Here is a 6,036-nt window from a genome sequence, read left to right on the forward strand (position 1 = left end):
GTGTGTGTTTGTGTGTTTGCGCGTATATTCATGTGTGCGCGAGTGTTTGTGTGTGTACTTATGTATGTATGTGTGTGTGTGTGTGTGTGTGTGTGTGTGTGTGTGTGTGCGTACGTGCGTGTATATGCAAGTGTGTGTATGTATGTTTGTTTGCGTGTACATGGCACCTGTATATCATTATTATGTATAAGTGTGTGTGTGGGTGAGAGGGTGTGTGGTACGTGTGTATCTGTACAAACGTACACCTTTTTTATTATGGGAGAGAGGGGGCGGGGAGGTATTTCACTATGTTTATGTCTGTTTGTGCTAGAGTGAAGATCTCAGTACCCAAAGAATCACCCTTTTCTGTCATTGTTAGATCCTGCTCGTGGGGTGAATGTTATGTCTGTATGGTTGAACAGTTTCGTGATTTTTAAAATGTTCCATTTCATAGACTTTATTTCTTCTCACAAAAATGTCACAAGAAGAAAAGCAAATAAAGATATGACTACTTTGACGACAAAACGCTGCGTGGTTTTTTTGTGTGTGTGTGTGTTGTTGGGTGTTTTGTTTTTGTTTTTTTTGGGGGGGGGGTGTTTTTCTTTGTTTTATGGGTATGCTCATCGCAGTTGGACTGATATTGTTTTGTTTTGTTGTGTTTTTTGTTGTTGTTTTTTTAAATTTTGTTTCGTTTTGTTTTTGTTCGGGTTTGGGGGTTTTTAGTCACAATTTGTTTATGTAGCTTACCCATTCACTGGTAAATTATATGCTTTTCTGTTTGGTGTTTGGGAAATGGGAAGTTGTCATTTGTACAAGTACAATGTAGTTGTTTAGGAGGTTCGTGTGTACACGACCATGATGTTCATCCTTATGTGGACTGAGATGGGAAAATACAATGAATAGTATGTTAGTTCCGAGAGTTACTCTTAAATTGCATTGACCGCCAACAAATCGCTTCCTTAGAATTACAAAATTCTACCTGACATTTTTGGCCGTTTTGCGTTACTAAAACACAGAGGTAAAAAAATGGTAAGATTATTCGGGAGTCGTTATCAATATATTCAAAGAATTGCATTCGAAAAAGCTTGACAATTTTATGTTGTGAAGCTCAACATATTTTTTTACGCCAAATGTCTCTAAACTAGGTGCTGGTCAGATATAACTTAGTAATTCTAGGGTACAGAAATAGTGTTGCTAGACTACAAACTATTATTATAAATAAGTTAAATATTATTTTCAAAGTACTTGTTTTACGCCCCGCCCCCATCGCACAATGTTAATAACCTAGGAGACAGGATTCGACCCTGCTTGAGAGGGATACAACGTTCCAGCAGAAAGACTGAGCGACGCGATAAGAATTCTCCCCTAATGGGAATCAAACCTAGGTCTTCTGTTTGTGACGGTGAAGAATCTAACCTATATATAAGACAAATCAAGAGAAAAGAAAAATAGAAACAACTTGAACTTGAAGAAGTTCAAGACTAAAAACACAGAAGACGATCGAAAAAGAAATGGAGTCAAAACAAACATCCATTACAAATGGCGTCATAATGCAATTGTTCCGTAATCTTCACACATGAGATTCTAAATTTGCTTTTGCAGGTTTGCGTCTCTGGATGGGACAGTCTGCTATTCAGAATACAACCTTTCATAGATGACTCTACAAGCCAATGATGTTAGTGGTTTCGCTTTGTATTTATGTATGTGAGAGAGTGTGTGTATGCGTATCTCTCTCTTTCTCTCTCTCTCTTTCTTTCTCTCTCTCTCTCTCTCTCTCTCTATCTATCTATCTATCTATCTATCTATCTATCTATCTATCTATCTATCTATCTATCTATCTATCTATCTATCTATCTATCTATCTATCTCTCTCTCACTATTTATCTATCTATCTATCTATCTATCACTCTTGTGTGTCTGTTCGTATATGTGTGTGCCACCCCCCCCCCTTCTTTCCTTTCTTTCCCCCACCCCTCAAGCAAATACTATACCGAGTATGCAACAGCAAACAATAATGACAATACAACAAAAGGAATAATGTGGAAAAATGACAAATCACGATCCGCCTTTTAGTCTTAAAATGCGGCGCGCCAGTTCAGCTGGCTCACAAAACAGCAGTTTGTTTACTGTCATAACAAATTTCTACCAAACCGTAGCAAGTACAGTATATTCTGACAAAATTGATAAAATCAAACTGACTTGGGGTTTTTTTTTCTTTGATTATTCATTTTTACTCAGATGTTTTTCTTTTAGTGCAAATGCGTCAGAATAGAGGCGGCGTTTGAGGGACGTTTGTGTTGGTATAAAACTTAACAGAGAAGATGAAGGCTCCACATCACACACAAATGGAAAGACCGCGGAAAACTGATGTCTCAAGAGGGTCGAGGAGAGCCAACTAGAGCTGGGCGAAGATTCGATTCCGGAACCGATCCCCACGATTAATGCTACGGAAGAAAAGTTCCGACTCCTTTTTACATAAACCAACGGTTACCAGTCCGTTCAATCATAAAAATCATCATCTTCTTTTTAAAAAAAAAAACAAATTGTTTTGGGAAAATAAAAGTTGATGTTTCGTAGTGTTCCGAAATCAAGGTTATCCTAAATCCTGAAGAAGTTCGCGGAGCCAACCAGATAACCACCGGGGGAAATCACTTTAGTAGAAAGTAAGTAATTGGGTTCGGAGTCGATTCCTACAATTCCCAGCTTTCAATAATTGGGAACCTAGCCGCCCGGCACTAGAGCCAACCTTTTCATGGATCCTGGAGAGGAGGGACAGGAGTAGCTATGTCATTGTACCACTTACAACGATACCTATTCCCCAACCAATTAAGTAAGTAAGTACAAAACTTAGGTGACAAAATTGGCTGATTAAAAAAGAGGAATTGCACCTCTCCATATATAGATCTACTAAGAATTAAACATCAACATTTTCTCACATTTTTAAAAATGAAACAACCATAAAGAAAAGAAAGTATTTCCTTTTTGTCTTGAAAATACGCCAAACACCGAATCTGCCTCCGACTCGACCTCGCGTTATCTGAAACTGCTTAACAGTTTGTCTTTTGTTTTTGTAAAGTGTTTTACGGCGCTCGCAACTGCATAAGGTCATATGAGCGCGCGGAACACACCTAATATTTTCAGTTGGTAGGAAATTTTGAATTTTGCCCAGGTGGCGGCCGAAGCCTACTATTATCGATTTTAGACCACCAAGGGATCTTTAACGTGCGCAACTTGCACACGGGCCCTCCGAGATTTTTCGCCCTTGTCCGAGAAGGCAAGGTGTAAATCTTTCTTACCAGAACATCAGGGGTGTGGCAGAAAGACAGCAGTAATGAGGAGCCAAGGAGTAGCAGTAGAAAGGCTGCAGAAAGAGTCAGGAGCCCAGAGGAGGGGGCAAAGGGGGTGAGGGGGTGGAGGCAGAAAGTGGAAATGAAAGCTGACAACAGAACATTGCTAGAGAGCAGGAAAGGAGGTGAAAGGAGACAATTTTAGTGAAGAAAATTTTTTGGTCGTTACCCGGATTCGAACCCGGGACCTTTGAATGAGAGGCCAACACCTTAACCTCCAGGCCACGAGAGCCCCCTGCTTAACAGTTTGTCCACAAAAGAGCCAGGTATTTATGTCAAGACAAAAACACAGCACTGGTTAAAAGACATAGATCAAAAGGCCAAATAAATTTGCATTTTGTTGGAGTAAACAAGACAAAAAAATTGCGACCATGAGAAGGTCATATCGAAACAAAAAATGTTCTTGAAATGTCACCGAACAGGATGTTTGTGGGAACAAAATTAAGAGTTCGTTGACCGCATGACCATACGATCTCACATTGCATCAACGTGTCTCTTTACAAAGTTACTCATCATAAACTGGCGAACGTTTCTGCTGTATTGGCGTGGGGTTATTTTTCTTTATTTTTTAATATATTATTTTTTGTAAATTGTTTCAGTTATATAACCGAAGACCGTTTAAAATACAGTGTACGTTCATTAGGCTAAATGTGAAATGGATCTTAATCCTTGGTCTCTTCTCACAAGTTCTTGCAAAATAAAGAAAGCACACATATTGGCATGCCACTACTTTCCTTAACTTTCTCTTTTCATCAAAGGAAGATAGACACATGAGGTCGCAAAGGTGTGTGTGTAAAGGTGTGCACAGGGCATTAATAATGATAATAATAATAATAATAATAATAATATTAATAATAATAATATTAATATAATAATAATAATAATAATAATAATAATAATAATAATAATATTAATAATAATAATAATAATAATAATAATAATAATAATAATAATAATAATAATAATAATAATAATAACATGGATATTGATAATAAAAATAGTAATAATAATAATATTATTTTTATTATTGTTATTATTATAACAGCAACAACAATCACCATCATCGTAATAATCATCATAATCTTAACAATAATAATAATGATAGCAGAATTAATAATAATAATAATAATAATAATAATAATAATAATAATAATAATAATAATAATAATAAAAATTTTAACAATAAAAAGAATTAATAAATATTACAATCATCATCATCATCATCATCATCATCATCATCATCATCATCATCATCATCATCATCATATAATTTATATTAGTAATAATAGCAATCGTATTAATCATAATCATAATCATAAGAATAAGAATAATAGCAATAATGGTAATGATAGAAATTAATAATTATAATAATTTTAATCATTATTATAACAATAACAATAATGGTTATTATGACAAGAGTAATAATAATAGTAAATCATTTTATGATAAGCCTATCATTATCATGTTATTATCATTCTTAATATATAAATTTATTAATATCTTTATCATTGTTATCGATTTAGTCGTAGTAGTGTTATAATTATTACTAGTATTATTATTAATATATTTGTCAGGTAGCGTGGTGGAGTCAGGCTCTCGTCAATTTTTGGGCATGTAGAGTTATTGGTATAATCTTAAAGCGTGTTCACTTGTCTTTTTTTAATGAAAAAAATATCCATTTATCTTGAATACAATTCGAGATATTTGCAAATGCCTGTTTTCAGAGGTAAAGTTAGTGAGAAAATGGCGCCAAAGATTAGTTATTCCCAAATTTGAAAAGTCCATGGTAACTGAAAACTTACATTTTTTGTGCCTTTAATCAACCTTTTTCAGAAAAATCCACACAGAAATGAGTTCTTTAATGGGCCAGAAAGGTGTTGAGCCAAAAAACAAAAATTTGATAAAAATTCAAAAACCTGTGGAAAAATGCAAGTTTCTTCAATTTGATTATTTTGACGAGATCCTAATTCCACCACGCTGCCTCACATTTTACAATAGCCTACTACTATTACTTTTATTATTGTCATTTGTATTAATACTATATCATCGCTATTATCATTATTTTGGTAGATTAAGTATGCTTTATAATATAGGACTAGTGTATACTTGAGAACACAGCGGATGCGAAGGAAGACCTGGGGGCTCTCGTGGTCGAGAGGTTACGGTGTTCGCCTCTCATTCAATAGGTCCCGGGTTCGAATACGCATAGCGACGGAATTTTTCATCTCTAATTTTTTTTTTCTGTCACATCCTTACCTGCTCTCTAGCAAAGTTCTGTCGTCTGCTTTTGTCTCCACCTTCTGCCCCCACCCCCTCACCTCCTTTATCCCCTCCTCTGGGTTCCTGACTCTTTCTGAAGCATTTCTACAGCTACTCTTTGGCTCTTTCATACTGCTGTCTTTCAGCCACACCCCTGATCTTATGGAAGGTAAGATCTAGCACCTCGCCTTCTTGGATATGGGCGATAAATTTCGGAGGTCCCGTGTGCAAGTTGCGCACGTTAAAGATCCCTTGGTAGTCCAAAATCGATAAGAGTAGGCTTCAACTGCCACCCAGGCAAAATTCAAAACTTCCTATCAACTGAAAATGTTTGATGTGTCCCACGCGCTCATATTATGGCCTCATGTAGTTGTGAACGCCGTAAAACATAAAAAAGACACTTTCCACTGAAGTAATGGTTGTGTAGGTACTCGCTAATTGCTTGGGGGGG

Source organism: Aplysia californica, unplaced genomic scaffold (genome assembly GCF_000002075.1).
Source record: "Aplysia californica isolate F4 #8 unplaced genomic scaffold, AplCal3.0 scaffold00059, whole genome shotgun sequence".
Classification (NCBI taxonomy): Eukaryota; Metazoa; Mollusca; class Gastropoda; order Aplysiida; family Aplysiidae; genus Aplysia; species Aplysia californica.